Genomic DNA, 18,594 nt, shown 5'->3' on the forward strand with positions numbered 1-18,594 from the left:
CCAACTGCGTGCAAGGCAGGCAATCCCTATTAAAAGTTGTTTGGAGATTAGAACTCAGAGAACAGCTGGGTACCTTTGTTACCAGCAGGCTGCTGACTCAAAATGAAGGGAAGAGAAAAAAAAATCCTCACTGGGATGAAGAGAGGAGAGAAAAACCGCAGAGCTGGGGGCGAAAAAACAGCTTTGGCCTTTGAAAACAGATTGCTCTGCTGTCCTGTTATGAAGTAGGTGTATGGGCATTCACAATTCCACATGGAGCCTCATCCAATTCTTTGGGAAAAAAAAAACCCACAACAACAACAAAAAACACAACATGATAAAAAACCCAGGGCCAGGTGCAGGCTGTTTTCTCTTGGTACTTCCTTTGAGGAGGCGTTTGTTGCTCTATTTATATTATGAAAGTGCACACACTGCCCTGTCTCTCACTGCCCGCACTCCCGTCAGCCTCCAGGACTGCAGGAGTGCTGACCGTAGAAAGGATCCCTGGGAGGAAACAGAGGGAGATGCTGTCCTTGTCAACAATTTAATATGATTCACATAACTAACTGCTCACGCCTCACCCAGGCAGGCAACTCTTCATGGATTTAGGTGCAGAGAGGTAAGAGAAAATATTCCAACTCGAGAGTACTTCAGGCACTCCCACACAGGCTTAATGTAGCTTGCTGAGATGGGCAGAATCGATTTTCTTAGCCCCTTTTACAGATGAAAACACAGAGACCCAGAGTGGTCAAGCAACCTGCCCAAGGTCACAGAACGAGGTCACCAGAACTAAGTGACAGACCTGGAACCATGGCATGAGAACTCATGATCCACTGCTGAACATACATGTACATAGGCAGATCCTGTGGCATCCCAACGTACTTTGGTTTAGCTGAGTCATAACTGATCCAGGCAGCAGTGCCCATGACACGGAGGAAACAGTGGACAGCCAAAGGGATACAATGTTAAAATGAGGATTTCCACTGGGCTTTGCCTTATCTTGTTTGAGAAAGAGCTCTGAACCTGAACATTTGAGAAGATCAGCCTTTGTAGCTTCCTCCTTTCTCTGGTTATTTATCGAAATGAAATTCCTTCAGCTCTCAAGTGAGATGAGCAGTGTGCCAGAAAACTAGAATACACAGCACAAGCAGAAGCCAGTACTAATGCAACGAATAATTCAAAGTCTGTACCATTCTCAATTTGCTTCCACCGTCTCATTAGTTATTTAGATGGTGTCAATGGTCTATGTGAGGATGGAGGTAGCTTTGGTTCCCTTTGCGCACGTCCAATGGGCACAGCAGCGTGCGCTACACTACATAGGGACTCTTGAATTCTTTTACCAAATGCTCACTGAATTAGTAGTGTGTCTTCAGAACAATATTCACTCAATTAAGAAATAGTTGCAAGAATGCCAGGGATGGTGAAGAGCTGGGAATGGGGAAAGATTCAGTGCCCTCTGAAACGGGAGAGTGTTGGAGACACTGTGGCAATTCTGGTGGGATGGGGTGAGGGGTGGCCTAGTAGCAGTTATCAAAGGTTCTTGCCCCTCTGCACAGGCTTACTGCTCTGCCATACTAAACGCCAGGCAGGCAGCTTTATAGGTGGTAGTGAGCGGTACAGCAGAAGGGGTATAAGTTGCTATGTTACAGGGTTTTTTTAATGTTTATTTATTTATTTTGAGAGAGAGAGAGAGACAATGTGTCTGCATGCACATGTGTGAGCAGGGGAGGGGCAGAGAGAGAAGGAGAGAGAGAATCCCAAGTAGGCTCCATGCTCTCAGCACAGAACCCCACCTGGGGCTTCGTCTCAGGAACTGTGAGATCACTGACCTACGCTGAAATCAAGAGTCGGATGCTCAACCAACTGGGCCACCCAGGCGCCTTGCCATGTTATGGTTTGAAAAGCCTCCTGGGAAGTAAATACATCAAAATTATCAATTAGATAATTTCATCATGGGCTGATTTTTTCTCCTCTTTTTTGTATATTTTGAGGATGGGATTTACTTTCATGTTGGCAAAATCCCAATAATTACCTTAATTTTTTTGAACTGTTTCCATTCTGCCTATGATTAATACTGTTCATAATGAGCTCATGTCATCTGTGAAATATTAATAAGCATGAAGAAATAACCAGGATCATCTACCAAATTTATCAGGAAGAGTGAAGATTTTGCTGAGTTCAGTTAGTCAGAGCTTGGCATGAATTTGGCCTGGTCATGTGTTTAGTCTCCTCGAAGGGCATTTATTTGGCAGATAATGATTTCATCCCCGCCCCAGTCTGTCCCTTTCCTCTGGGCCCTTGTGAGTTCTATTCTTGTAACACAACTTCAAATATCACTTTCTCGAAGAAGGGGCGGTTTATTTTTATGAACTTCGGCAGGTATTCCTTCTAAGAGATGCCTTCGCAAAGCTTCATTTGCTCTGGAGGTCTTCAGCCCTCCCCATAGCCTAGCAGCCTCTTCCTAAGTGAACCAGCTGTATCTCCCCTTTTGCTCTACCTTAAACATGGGAGGTGTTTGCTTCCTGGGGCCAGGGCTTGCTAGGGCGTTCAGCCGCCTGCACACCAGCTGCTGCTCTGTTCCCCAGTGCACATCTTGTAACAACACAGCTCCTTTGCCAGTTGTTGAATAGGGAGAGGGGCAGCTGTGAAGGGCAGAAGAAAGCTGATTATTCATTTTCTTTCCTTTGGAAATTCTGCTTTGGGATCCTGGTCCTACTCAGAATGTTTCCCCAGAAGCCCATTCCATTTAGCGCTTTTGCTGGGGAGCATTTTCTGTTCATTTTCCAAAATATATCTCTTCCAAGCAGTTGGTTAGTTGGGAGAATACACACACACACACACACACACACACACACACACACACACACTCCTAGTTAGGAAAGCTCAGCCTGGCGCCTGGCTTTTCTTTGTGTCCCAGAAGCCTAGAATTTTAGCAATGCACAAAGAACTCAAGTATCCTTAAGTGTGATACTTGAATGATAGGGATTCTCAATTCAGTCTATAAAACAATGATAGTATCTCTAGGCTGCAGAGCACACTGAAAATTCATCCTGTTCTGGCTTGGAGAACAAGGTTTTATTCCCAAAACAAGTTCTCAGGGATGACAGCCAGTGACCTGTCATTTTTCTCTTACGTGTTCAAAAACACTAGGTAAGCTAATAATTGCTGTCCTGTCTTGAGAGACCCTTTGTTTCCTCATACTTGTGTGGCTCCAGTCTTTAGAAGCCAAAGCCAACTACCTCTTCAGGTGGGTCAGTTAGGAAATGCTCAGAAGTATCAGTTGTGGATTTTTGAGTGTACAGGAGTCTGGGGCTAGCTATGAGCACTGGGCAGACTATATCTACCACTGGAGTTCCTTTCCATTCCACAGCTACTGCAAACCACAGAACATCGATGCATCTCATTAACTAATGTGCCTGTTTTGATATTCAAATATTTCCTAAAGAAGCAAAAATTATTTATTAGCTTGTAGCACCTGCACTCGAGAAAATTCAGCCCTCAGGGTCTTTTGGTTACAATGGTCTGAAGTTGCTTTTATTTTCCTAGTTCTTGTCAGCACAGTGCTGCTCAGTTGATACGTGTTCTTTTCTGTTTTATGATTTATGCTTCAGAAGGATTTGTATAGGCAAAATGGATAAAACCATAAATTTCCTTATAGGACATATTTTAAGGGACATTACTTTGAATTTGGAACCTGTGTTCTCACTGTGAATATCAATGGCTTTCTCAATACAATTCAATAAATAATTTCAAGGGCAAAGTCTCATTTGTGAAGGCCCTTGACAGTTAATAGGACTAACTTCAGACAACTATAGTAGTGATTCTGTATGCTACCATGTAAAATAGAATCCAGTATTAGTAACCAGGAACTAGAATAGTAGAATTTGTTAAATTCAACATAATGTGATCATCAGCCACATATGCTATTATCCAGCACAGAGCCTCATAATTAATAAATCTTATACACATTTGTCTTCAGTTTGAAACATTTAAGTATCTTGATTTTTCCCTTAATAATTACATGCATTTCAGGGGCAACATTCTTATTGAAATTTGAAGACTGTCTTAGGGCATTAAAATTGAAGTTAAGTCAATCTTTCAAACATACAGGACTGACATCACAGTAGGGATATGTATATTGAAAATGTATTGTTACTTATTAGTGAGAAAGGTCTGTATGAATGTAAAAGATTATTAGCTTTTTTAGAGCCTCTTGCTTTTAATCTTTTATTATTTAAACAAGGCAGAAATTGAAAGAGCAGAATAACACATGCATTATAATACTAATACTCATCAGGGTATTGATCTGATGTGGTCATTCAATTCCCATCCTTCAGTTTTGAAAATTAATTCTGGTTGGAATGGTGCCAAAGAAGAATGTAGTTCCTTTATTTAGTAAAGTGCTTTGAGACGTAGGAAATCCTCCTGGAGAATGTCAGAAAAGGGTTAAATTTAAATGAGCCCCACCAATACAAAGGGGATTTTGTATTGGTGAGGCAGCAACTATAGTAGAAGCCAGAGCATCACACATTAAGCAGGTTTATTTTGTTTTGTAGGTGAAAAGGCAAATTTTTGAAAGGGAAACTCTAGACCATGTGGAAGTTATGTACTGTTCTGAGGTGATCTTCTTATCAGCAATTGCCGCATTAGTTATTTATTTTCACCAAAAGCAAAAGGACACATGGGTGCTCCAGATGATGGGAAAGAAGAGGGGCCATCATGACAAGGTGGAGGTGTGTGAAATCCAGGGTAGGGCAAGCTTTATCTGGAGAGCCAGATTCTGTCCTGGGGCTCCTGGTTAGCTAAACCATGGTTGTCAGGAAAACCACAAAGATTGAAGTTGGCAATCTAGCTCTAGTAGACTATGGCTATTTCTTTGTCTAGAGGGCAGAGTTTGTAATTGATGAAGGCAATAATCTTTTGGCGAAAAATGGCTTTCATTTGAGAAATGTCCAAAGAAAAAGTGCTGCTTTGGGAAAGTTGAAAAGGATGACAATCAAAGGGAAAATACGTTAGCTCAAAGACTGACACAGCCTAAATAAAACAAGATGCCTCCTGAGAATCTCTTTAGATGGAGGAAAGAGGTTTCTTCTCAGCAGGACACTTGAGTATCATGAATGGAAAAATGCAAATAGACATGTGTCAGACTGAAGATGAATTAGGGGAAAGGGCTCTTTAGCAAGTTAAAAAAATTCAGAGGAAGTGTTGATAATCAAGAATATTTCTAGAAACAGGAAATGATGGGGGTGCCTGGGTGGCTCAGTTGGTTAAGCATCTGACTTTGGCTCAGGTCATGATCTCACAGTTTGTGGGTTCGAGCCCCGTGTCGGGCTCTGTGCTGACAGCTCAGAGCCTGGAGCCTGCTTCAGATTCTGTGTCTCCCTCTCTCTCTCTGCCCCTCCCCAGCTCACACTCTCTCTCTCTCTCTCAAAAATAAATAAACATTAAAAAATTAAAAAAAAAAAAGAAACAGGAAATGATGGTTAGCTTAGTCTGGACAAAAGTTTCTAAACAAAACTTGGGCCTGGAAAATAGCAAACTATCTATCTCTGCAAATGAGGAACTGGTGTTTAAATAAGAAAGGTGTCATGCTCATTATATATCAGGGCCTCTGCACACATCTTGATGCATCTGTGTGTAATCCATTCATCTGTGGATGAATTTGCTTATTCTGGATGAGTTCTTGGTTCCAAAGTTCCAAACTTCGGCACTCCATTCAAGTGGTGCTAATATAGGAAAACAGGAGTCTGGGTGGAACCAAGCAAGGGACTGGTCATAACCAATGTCTGCTCCAGGTACAGAGGCAACTCTGAGTTGGACCTATGGTTACACGAACACTAGTTTTGCAACCAACAGCAGCCCTCTCTGACTTCAGTCTAGGTTCTTAGCAAGACCCACAAGGTCTTTTCATGTCTTCTGTCCACTGCTCTAGCACCATCTATTGCCATTCTTTGACTCAAACTATAGACTCCAGTCAGACTAAATTGCTCACTGTTTCATAAATTTGAACACTATTTACTTTGCCTGGAATTGATTTCTTCTGCTTGTTTGCTTGGTAGGTGCCTATTCACCCTTCAACAGCTCAGATAATCTTTTATCTCATTCAGGAAGTCTTCCCAATCCCTTGGATAGTTTTATTTACTTCTTTCTTTGCACTGGCTTTGTACCTTATAGGCTTTTTATTCATTGCACTTTCCCATTGCATTTAAATTTTTTTGTTAGATGCTTATTCTCTCTGTTGTCTATGAACACTTTTGGGGGCAGCGACTGTGTCTTATTCATTTTTGTGCCATGATTGCTGGCCTAATGCCAGAACTTCCAAGACAGGGGTTCAGTGAATCATCACTGAATGAGTGAATGAATAAACTAAGAACTCAGGAACTCAAATAAGGATCACTATATATCGTCGCCTTCAACTCTACCAACTTTTGATGCAGTATCTCCAAGTTGACTTCTTAAACTACCTCCTCTTGCAAGGCAGTTATGTTAGGTGCCAGCTACTCTTGAGTTCTTTACATTAAATAACTCATTTAGAATGTCATCACAGCAGTGTGAGGTTAGCATTAGGAATATTCTGAGGCATAGCAAGGTCAAGTAATTTTTCCAAGATTACACAGACATCAGTAACTGAACTAGCACTGAAACATGAGAATGAGTTGCAGAGCTGAGCTCTTAACCACCAGGCTACACAACCTTAATAATGAGTGAATTTATGAGTATAGGGCTCTTAGCTACTTCTGAAAAATGAGCTTGCAATTTCATTTTCTGGGATGATAAGAGTATTTTAGCCTAAGCAACCCAACATTTATAATGAATTTAATTTGAGATCATGCTAGGATAGACATTTATCATGGTTCACTTAAGTAACTGTTCATTAAGTGGCTGGGGAAAAGGAAACCACTATGAGACCAGAAGAGGCCTCTAATGAGAAAAAGAAAAGGATGTGGGAAACCAAGAATCTGAGGTATTGGGAACATGTATTATAGAAATTTATGTAGATGTGCACATGCTCATCTTCATAAATTGTAAAAGCATTGCTTATATAACTATTATACATGTAGTTGTCCATAGCCATGTAGAGGTCACAGAAAAATACTCTAACAATGTATTTCCAAAAAACACAGGATTTTTTACCTGTATTTTTCAAACATTCATGAAATATATTCACAAACCACAGTAATGTATTAAAATGTATTAAATATATTAAAATTCCTATTTGTTTTCTGTATTCATAAAACCAAGGTTGCTTGCCTCCTAGCATATTTTTCTAAATATTTTCTAAATGAACTGTCTGAATTTCCTTCTCCTGGGCCATGATTCTTTTTGATTCTCTACTACAAAATGCCAAAGAAGGAGCTTGGCATGGAGAGATCATCCTGAGAAAATAGGGCAGGAAAAGAAGTTTAGGGCAAAGGCAGATCTCTTTTAGTAGGAAAGGGGAAGAGGGCCTCTGTATATCATTGTTGTTCCTCCAACTCACAGAATTGAAACACAAATACAAGCTGCCTGTGGGGCTCCATTAACTGAACGTTCAAGAAATATACTTTTCTATAAATGCTTCTCAATAAACTAAGGTTGTGGCCTTAATTTAAAAAAGTTACACTAACAAAGGTACATATCAATAGATTTGACTATATAATTTAAAAAGTTTTTAAAGTTGCACACATAATGAATTTAACTGCAAAGAGAATCAGACTTTCACATAGGCAAAATGCAAGAGAACACATTACTGTCTATACATTCTTATAGAGGAAGCACAATTCATGGTTGGGAGAAGGAGAAGAAATATAAGAAAGCTTAAGAAGAAATGCCAGCTAGGCCACCTTGAAGTATAGGAGGTGTGCATGTGAGCATTTGTGTGTATTTGTGTGTGTGTGTGTACGTGCAATTTAAGTGGGATCTCTTATGATTCCACTGAGTACGTATAAGACTTTAGGACCCTGAGTGTAAACAGCCTCATATCTGGGCTGACCTGCTATCCACTGCTGAAGAGAAAGGGGTGAGAATATTTGTGACTTTATCACATATACTCTCTGAGTGAGGGCTAACTTACTCATGAAAAATCTCAAATTCCTGATGTCATTTGACCAGACGAACTATTTAGTCTAATAGTCTCTGAGTTAAAATTTTGTTCCTTAATAGATACAAATACCAGTGCCCCACTTATTTGGTGTTGGGGCTCACAAGAATGTCAATTTCTGTTAGATTTTGTCTAGGAAAGTTTCCCTCTCTGACCCACTGCTCCATGGGGTCACACAGGGCTGAATTTACTCCTCTTCACACATTTACCACATTCCCCCAAAATGGAAACTTTATTAAAACACATGCCAAGCTTGAGCCTATATGCTAATCAGCATTAGATAAGGTAAGCTATTTTATTTTGGTCCTAGCAAAATTTTCAAAACCATTTTGCTACATTTGCTCCATTCAGAGTATAAATCAAATGTTGAATGATTATCATTGCCTCCTTACACACTACACTTTGCCTTATTATTTTTTTGTTGATGGTAGCAAAACAGAACAATGTGGCTTGGTGTTTGGGAAGCCTTCACTACCAAAAATGAACCCAGATTTCAAAACCTGTTGAATTGGCAATTTTCTAGCAATGGTCTAGTGTGACTTTATTCTCAACTTTAAGTGGTTATTCAAACAAAGAGTGCTTGAAGTCTTTTTTTTTTTCCTGAGCATAAGACAGATCACTCAATTGTTAAAACAATTTTCTTTTCTTTGCATTTTAAATGAGAAATTTCTTCTTGATAGATTCATGAAAGTTGCTCTATTATGACACATTGGTTTATAATCCAACTTTTTATAATGATTCTATTGTTCCAACATTGACTTAGTGCTGCCTACCTTAAGGACTGCTGCTGTTGGCTATCACCCCTTGAGCTCCTACTACTCAAGATCTACTTTGCCCAAGCTGCCTCCAAACCTGAAACAACATTCCAAGGAAGTTTTTATTAATCCTAATTTACTGACAAAACACCTGAGGCTCAGAGAATTTAACCACCATCTCTCATAACACACAGACTAATTAGTAGAACCACAACTTTGAACCTGGGGATGACTGGTTCCAAAATTAATGCTTTTTTTCCCTACTACAAAATACATGCTATTTTCTTGATGTACTGCCCACTACATATTGGGTACTGAGCTGGGTGCTACAACAATAAAGGGATGTCTACAGTATATGTTCTGCCCTTGAGAAGTTTTCAATGTGGAAGGAAAGACAGTCACTTGCTGACAGTATCTATGGTAGGAAGGCTTCATCAAGCGGAGTCTCATTCTCTGGCTAGGTATAATCATATCAGAGGACTGCTGCTAACATTTCCTCCATAGAACCCAGGGTATAAATACAGTGAAATACCAGAAAGTTACCACTGTGGAAGCTGAAAAAATGTCCTTTCAAAAGATAGCCAAGACTTGCTTTGTCTAAGTCAAACACCTATCTTTTCATATAACACTTTGTTAACTGTTTTCCCAGAATTTGGAGGTAGAAGAGACTAATAGCAAAGAAGCCAAAGTCTAGCCTTAGGTCCAGATCAACAACCCTCCATGAGTTCATAAGGAATGGTAGAGAACAGTGGAATGGACACTTACGCTGTTGTCTTAATATTCAAACTGTGCTGAATAACTGAACTTCCGGAAACCACTTCTTATGTGTGTGCTTTGCATATAAAATCTACTGTGAATTTCCCTTGAGTAAAAATAGTAATACTAATTGTGTAGGGTATAAGGTGTGCTGCATGTTTTTGTGCACATATGTGGGTGTATGTGTGAGAGAGAGTATGCAAGACAGCATGGCAAATATTGGCTAAAACAGAAGGTCATTTTAAGAAGGGGATTTTTAAAATCCAATCCAAATGAACTTTCTGATTTTTTAAAATCTCAGTTCTGATTTACCAAGGCTTACAGTCTATCAACAACAAAAAAAGAGAGTTACAGAAGAAAAGGATAATTTGAACTTGATATAATCAAATCACTTCATATTTGGCAGAGATGATTTGGACCCAGAGAACTTAGACATTCTCTCAGGGCTGCGTATGTAGTGACAGATTATAATTTATGTATTTTTTTCCTTCTTCATGGCACTTTACCTTACAACATACAAGTTTGTATTTGTGATTATTCCAATTTGGAATTTTTTTTTAAATTTTTTTTTAATGTTTATTTATTTTTGAGACAGAGAGAGACAGAGCATGAACAGGGGAGGGGCAGAGAGAGAGGGAGACACAGAATCGGAAGCAGGCTCCAGGCTCTGAGCCATCAGCCCAGAGCCTGACGCGGGGCTCGAACTCACGGACCGCAAGATCGTGACCTGAGCTGAAGTCGGATGCTTAACTGACTGAGCCACCCAGGCGCCCCTGCAATTTGGAAATTTTTACAACTTGTTCAACTTGGAGTGAGGAGTGCAGACATAGGCATCAACCCCAAGTAAAAAGATTTCTTCTTTCAAAACCCACCAACTATTCTAGCACCACCTCCTTTGCAGTAACTAAGCCAATGAGGTATGGTAGAAATAAAACAGTGTTAGATTCAGACAGAGCTGGTTTAGAAGTTTAGCCCTATGACTTTGACTTTCCTAGCTGTATGATTTTGGCTAAGTTACAGAAATTATTTGAAGTGGGGAGAATAAAATTTACCTCGCTACATGCTTCTGAAGATTTAATTAAATAAAGTATATTAAGCACCCAGTTTAATACTGGTACAAATATTAGTTACTGTCCAAGTCTGGTGAAAATGGTGGATACAAATGAGTTAGGGTCTACATAGGTCATACTTCCTTTTTTTCCACATTTGCTTTCCATTTAAAACTCTAACTTCCTGACTTTGAAAGGCTGACTGTAGGACCACCTCTTGAAATAAGATAAGTGACCTAATTTACTTCATTATGAACTGACTTGATTTACTTTGTTATGATACGTGGAGTAAGATGCTAAGACGATACATGAGGGTTCTAAAATAATGGCTCTGTGAAGGATGGAGCCTCAACTTAGTGCTATGGAATGTCTGCAACTGGGTCCATGGCAGTGTCATTCCTTAAATCCTTATCTATGCCCTCTTTCATCAGGAAGTATCAACAGCTGACGTTACCCCTATCCCTCAAGAATGAGAAATGGTCAAAAGCCAGGATGTCATTGGCCCACAAGAACCCAACAACTACCATTTTGTTGCTAAATCTTTGCTACGTTTATTGCCTGTAAAACATCTGTCTTGTCACCATTGCCTTGCATTGTTGATGTTCTGTCCTGCTGCATCAGGAAACATCTTCTTGTTGTGGGAATAGCTGTTTTTGAAAGACTGAGAATAGAAAATTCACCCCATTAATACCTATTAATCCACCATAATCATCACCTACCATTTGGCCCTTCTTGCTCTACTCTGCAGAAATCAGTGTGTTCCAAGTCAAACTGTCAACTTATATAAAACTGTCAAGGCCAACAAGAGGGTTTGGGGAGGAAAAGATATGAAAAAGTCACTGGTATACATTGGGAGTTTGATGATGAGATAGGTCTTTGACTGTCATGTGAATGTTTTTAATGACATACTCTGGTTTCCTTGAATTTTGTATAGATGTTATAGCAAAGAAGGTTACTTAACCAAAGGCCATCATTTTTCATCCTGAATGCTGGTATTAGCTTGTACAGGATATGAAAGGGAACTATAAAGCTTAAAGGAATTTTTTTCTACACATTAAATTTCATTGTGTGCCTTATGGAAAAATTCACACCTTTAATCTATTTTTCAGTGTTTTGTATCCATTTCAAAATCCCACTAGAATCTCAAGATGATAATGTGCTTGCTTCCTTCCTGTTCTGCAAGGAACAATACCTTACATTCTTTACTCTCCCTCCCCTTCTCCTCCTTGTATGTTACGTTTGACTGCTTTCCTCCTTCTTCCCTTTAACAACTATTAATAATTATATAAGTGACAATTCTTAATAATATCAGAGAAAAGTAATTAATGTTGCCTTCTCTTATGGATCTAGAATTGCCAGATGCCTGGTGCAGTAGCATGGGGGAGGGGTGAGGAGCAGAAATAGTGTAAACATTTCCACAGAAAACAAGTACACTCTGGTCTCATGTAATGTAATATAATTTTAGTACATTTCATGAATCAAATAAAAACAGTTCCCAGAAGCACCCATGCAAAAATAGGGGCACCCTGCCTGATCTAACCCCTGGTGCTAATGAGACACTCTGTGGGACAGTCTGGCTGCACTGACCAGACAAGTAGAAGATGTCAGTGTGTACGTCTTGGGCATTTGAAGCTGGCACTTTTCAAATTTCCTTGCTGCCTGGCAGGGGAAACACTTCCTCAGACACATGTTAAAATTGTAGTAAGAGTGGAATAATAAGGCTCTGGCAAGTCCTATTTCAGAGAACCAGCTTGCTTACCAAGTGTGTTGATCATGTGTCCTCAACACATACATACACACATCACTTAAGAGCATTGACTACTCTTTATACCTCATATGGAGGAAGAATTTTCATTTGAGAAAGCTCACCCAAAAGTAATCTGTTGAGTGATATACAGTATGTAAAAGAAATGTGGTTGAGGGTGAGGAGGAGATGGGAACCAAAATCATGCAAATGTCTATCTGCTTAATAATATTAAAAAAAGAACACTTCCTTGTTCAAAGCTTAAAAAGTATAGGAAATGCTATTGTAGCTGTTGCTCTATTTTTAAAAATATTTCTTTATGAAAAGTTTCAAACATATACAAAAGAATGAGATAATGAATTCCCATGTACCCATCACCAAACTTCAGCAATGATTAAATTATGGCCAGTTTTTTTTTCATCTGCCCTCCTCATCTCCACCCAATCCTCCACCCTTGTATTAGACTGAAACAATCCTGACCTGATTACATTTTTAATAATTCAGTATATATCTCTAAAAACTCTTTAAAAGTCAGTGAAAGCTAGAAACTCAAAACTTCCTTATTATCATCAAATATCCATTTAATCAATGTTCACTTTCTCCAATTAATTCCATTTAAAAAAAATTCTATTTTTTACATTGTGTTTGGATCAAGTCTCAACTAAGGTCATCAAATTGCAATTGATAGGTGATATATCTTTTACTTATCTTTCAATCTCTAAGTTTTTAATCACAGGGTTTCAAGTAACCTTTGAATTCTAAACTCCTGTTCCTTGTACTAGAGATTGTAAATCTGCCTTTAAAACAACTTGAGCCAACATAAATGTCCAAATATGGATAAGTAGTTAAATAAACAGTGGTGTGTGCTTTTGGTTAAATATAGTTGAAAGAATGCCCTCTCTGGGGAACCTAGGGGAAGTTATTTTTGAACTTCATTGTATCATTTGTAAAATGAGAATAAAGGAATAAATTAAACTCAAAGACTAAATAAATTGATATACATGCATCTATCACAGTGATCAGTGCATAACATCATGACATGCTGGGATGTTTTTGATATAATTTTAACATATTTAATACTCAGACATTTTAAATGGACATTCTATATTTCCCTCTCAATTAAAAATGCTAAGTTGTAGCTGAGCAATGAGGTTACTATCCCAGGGAACAAGAAAGGGACACTGCCTCAGATCTCATTGGTCAGCTTTAATTCTCAAAAAAGACTTTCCTAGGAGACTATCTGAAAGTCACATTTGTGAAGTAACAGCAGGAATTTCCAAATTTCAAAGTTGCCCTTTTTTTCACATGAATAGTTTGGCATTATAAGGTTCACACCAAAACATATAGTAGTAGTTAAAGAGAATTTTAAAAACATCAAGAAAAAAGAAGACAGCTACATACTGGGGAAACTCCATAAAGCTATAAGCAGATTTTACAACAGAAAGTTTGCAGGCCTGAAGGGAGTGCCATGATGCATTCAAAGAGCTGAAAAGAAAATCTTCAGGTTTTTCAGCCAAAAATCTTCAGATCTATCCAGCAAGGCTAGATCATTCAGAATAGAGGAAGAGATAGAGAGTTTCTCAGACAAACAAAAGTTAAAGGAGTTCATGACAACTAAACCACCCCTACAAGAAGTGTTAAAGGAGACTCTCTGAGTGGAAAGGAAAGACCATAAGTAAGAATAAGAAAAGTAGGAAGCACAAAAGCAGTAAAAATAAGTAAAAATCAGTCAAGGGACTCACAAAATAAAAGGATGTAAAGTATAGTACCATATACCTAAAACATAGGAAGAGGAGGAGTAAAGAGTGGGTTTAACCATAAGCCACCATCAACTTAATACAGACTGCTATATGCAGAGGATGCTATATACAAACCTAATGGTAATCACAGATCAAAATCCAGCAACAAATATATAAAAATAAAGAGAAATGAATCCAAGCATATCACTAGAGAAAGTCAACTTATGGTGAGAGAAAAAAGTAAGAGAAGAAAGCAATGGAGATAAACTACAAAAACAACAATGAAACAAGTAAAAATGGCAATAAATAAATACATACTTATGAATAATCACTTTCAATGTAAATATACTAAATATTGTAATCAAAAGACATAGGGTAACTGAATAAATAAAAAGAATAATAAGACCCATCTCTGCCTAGAAGAGACCCATTTCAGATTTAAAGACACCTGCAGATTGAAAGTGAAGGGATGGAAAAATATTTATCAGTCAAATGGATGTTGAAAGAAAGCTAGGATAGCAATACTTATATTTGAAAAAAACTTTAACACTGTAACAAGAGATAAACAAGGGCACTATATAATCATTAAGGGAAGACTAACGAAAGGATGTAAGAATTATTAATATTTATGCACCCAAATAAATAAAGCAATAAGTAATTAACAAAAAATAATCAATTGTAATATGAAAATAGTAGGGTGCTTTTAATACCCCACTTACATCAATGGACAGATCATCCAAACATAGACTCAACAAGCAAACAGTGACTATGAACGACACATTGGAACAGATGGATTTAACAGATATATTCAGAATACTCAACCCTACAACAGAATATACATTCTTTTAAAGTACACATAGAATATTTTCCAGCATGTATCACTTACTAGGCTACAAAACAATTCTCAACAAATTCAAAAAGACTGAAGTCATACCATGCATCTTTTCTTACCACAGCACTATGAAACTAGAAGTCAACCACAAGAAAAAAATCTAGAAAGACCACAAATACATGGAGATTAAATAGACCACAAATACATGGAGATTAAATAATATGCTACTAAACAATAAATAGGTCAAGCAGGAAATCAAAGGAGAAATCAATAAATACATGGAAACAAATGAAAATGAAAACACAACAGTTCAAAACTTTTGGGATGCAGTAAAAGCAGTTCTAAGAGGGAAGTATATAGCAATGCAGGTGTATCTCAAGAAGCAAGACAAATCTCAAATAAACAATATAACCTTATACATAAAAGAGCTAGAAAAAGAATAAACAAAACCTAAAAGTGCCAAAAGGAAGGAAATAATAAAGATTGGAGCAGAAATAAATGATACAGAAACAAACAAACAAAAAAGAACAGATCAATGAAATCAGAAACTCGTTCTTTGAAAAAAATCAACAAAACTGACACACCTTTAGGCTGACTCAAAAAAAAAAGAGAGAGAGGATTTAAGCAAAATCAGAAATATAGGAGAACAGCCAACACTACAAAAATACAAAGGATTTTAAGAGAATATTATGAAAAATTACATGCCAACATGTTGAACAACCTAGAAGAAATGGATAAATTCCTAAAAACATATAACCTACCAAAACTAAATCAGAGAGAAAGAGAAAGGTTTAACAAACTGATTATCAGCAATAAAATTGAATCAGTAATCAAAAAACTTCCAAGAAACAAAAGTCCCAAGTGAATTCTTCAAACATTTAAAGAAGAGTTAATACCTAATCTTCTCAAACTATTCCAGAGAAATAGAAGAGGAAGGAAAACTTCCAGATTCATTCTATGAGGCCAAGATTACCCTGATACCAAAACCAAATAAAGACAGCACTAACAAAGGGAACTACAGGCCAGTATCTCTGATCAGCATAGATGCAAAAATCCTCAACAAAATACTCATAAACAGAACCCAACAATATATTAAAAAATCATTCACCATGATCAAGTGGGATTTATTCCTGGGATGCAAGGTTGATTTAATATTCACAAATCAGTCAATATGCTACATCACATCAATAAGAGAAAGTATAAAAACTATATGATCATTTCAATAGATGCAAGAAAAAACATTTGACCAAGTACAACATGCATTCATGATGAAAAACCCTGAACAAAACAGGTTTAGCAGAAACATACCTCTACATAATAAAGGCCATATATGAAAAAACCACATCTAACATCATACTCGATGGTGAAAACCAGAGTTCTTCCTTAGGGTCAGCAACAAGGCAAGGATGTCCACTCTTACCATTTTTATTCAACATAGTACTGGAAGTCCTAGCCACACCAACCTGACAAGAAATAAAAAGCATCCTATTTGGTAAAGAAGAGATAAAACTTTCACTATTTGCAGATGACCTAATACTATATACAGAAAACCTGAAAGACTCCACCAAAAACCACTAAAGCTGAAAAATGAGTTCAGTAAAGTCACAGGATACAAAATTAATCTACAGAAATCTGTTGCATTTCTATACACTAATAATGAAGCAGCAGAAAGAGGAATTAAGAAAACAATCCCACTTACAATTGCATCAAAAATAATAAAATACCTCAGAATAAGCTTAAGCAAGGGGATAAAAGACCTGTTCTCTGAAAACAATAAACACTGATGAAAGAAACTGAAGGTACACAAACACGTGGAAAGACATTACATGGTCATGGATTGTAAAAACAAATATTGTCAAAACATCTATACTACCCAAAGCAACTTACATATTCAATGCAATCCCCATCAAAATACAAACAGTATTTTGCAGAGGATGAGAACAATCAATCCTAAAGTTGTATGGAACCACAAAAGACCTTGAAGAGCTAAAGCAATTTTGAAAAAGAAAAATAAATTTGGAGGTATCACAATTCCAGACTTCAAGTTATACTACAAAACTATAGTAATCAAAATAATATGGTACTGGCATAAAAACAGATACATAGATCAATGGAACAGAATAGAAAGCCCAGAAACAAACCCACAGTTAAATGGTCAATTAATATTCAACAAAAGAGAAGAATATGTAATGGGGAAAAGACAGTCTCTTCAACAATTGGTGTTGGGAAAACTGGACAGGTGCATGCCAAAGAATGAAACTGGACCACTTTCTTACATCATACACAAAAGTAAACTCAAAATGGGTTAGAAAGTAAATTTGAGACCAGGAACCATAAACATCATAGAAGACAGCACAATCAGTAATTTCTCTGACATCAGCCATAGCAAGATTTTTTTCTAGATATGTCTCTTGAGGCAAGAGAAACAAAAGCAAAAAACGATTGGGACTATATCAAAAAAGAAAAAAAAACCTTCTTCACAGCAAAGGAAATAACCAACAAAACTAAAAGATCATCTACAGAATGGGAAAATATATTTGCAAATGAAATATCTGATAAAGAGTTAGTACCCAAAATAAAGAACTTCTGTAACTCAGAACCAAAAAAAGAAATAAACCAATTTAAAAATGGGCAGAAGACAGAACAGATACTTTTCCAAAGAAGACACAGATGGCCACAAGACACATGAAAAGATGCTCAACTTCACTCATTATCAGGAAAATACAAATCAAAACCAATGAGATATCACCTCACACCTGTCAGAATGGCTAAAAATTAAAACTCAAGAAATAACAAGTATTGGTGAGGATGTGGAGAAAAATAAACCCTTGTGCACTGTTGGTGGGAATGCAAATTGGTGCAGTCACTGCAGAAGACAGTATTGAGTTTCCTCAAAAAATTAAAAATAGGACTTCCCTACCATCCAGTAACCTCGATATTAAGTATTTACTCAAATATGGAAGCACTAATTCAAAAGGATATATGCACTCGTATGTTTATTGCAGCACTATTTACAATAGCCAAATTATGGAAGCAGCCCAAGTGTCCAAAGACAGATTAGTGGATAAAGAAGATGCGGCATACACAATGGAATATTATTCAGCCATTTAAAAGAATGACAAACACCAAACCAGACTCTTACCTATAGAAAACAGATCATTAACAGAGGGGAGAAGGGTGGGGGGATGGGTAAAAAGGTAAAGGGTATTAACAGTACACTTATTTTGATAATCACTGGGAGAAAAAAGAGTTTAGCCTCATGAAAATGTTTTGAGATTTGTTTGGTTTCATTTTTTTAAGTACACAGAAAATGTAGAATCAACAATATGGTAGTTCTAACCAGGCAAGATGAGGGAACAATTTAACCCATGCTGACACAAGGGAGAGTCCAGAAAGAAGGGAGAATTAGGAGAGGTAGGTGAGAAGCTCATGTGTCTTGACTTTTCCTATGAAGCAGATGTTTTCAAGTGTGGGGAGACTCTTCCCAATGTTGAAGAGAAAGCTGAAGTCACAGGGCTGTTACCTTTTGTCCATTTGGAAGAACCTCACCTTCAACTCAAGATGACATCCAAAGTAATGTAGGAGAGATGGTGTAAAACTGGTTAATAAAGATGGCTCAATAGATGAGCATAAAAACAGTTCCCCTGACTCCCTCCAAAT

The 18,594-nt window shown here is 37.5% G+C and overlaps 1 protein-coding gene across 19 annotated transcripts in view; it reads right to left on the reverse strand.

Annotated features, from left to right (window-relative positions):
• The window catches only part of LINGO2 (leucine rich repeat and Ig domain containing 2), a 429,471-nt gene that overhangs the window by 72,031 nt on the left and 338,846 nt on the right, over positions 1–18,594 (reverse strand). The window contains exon 1 of one of the 19 annotated variants that reach the window (XM_042964798.1): positions 8,833–8,893. The exons of the other annotated variants lie outside the window; for them this stretch is intronic. The gene's annotated coding sequence lies outside the window, so the exon portion shown is untranslated. Of the gene's footprint in view, positions 1–8,832; positions 8,894–18,594 lie in introns of those variants that run through there. 19 annotated transcript variants of the gene reach the window in all.

The sequence above is a fragment of the Panthera tigris genome, chromosome D4, assembly GCF_018350195.1.
Source record: "Panthera tigris isolate Pti1 chromosome D4, P.tigris_Pti1_mat1.1, whole genome shotgun sequence".
Taxonomy (NCBI): domain Eukaryota; kingdom Metazoa; phylum Chordata; class Mammalia; order Carnivora; family Felidae; genus Panthera; species Panthera tigris.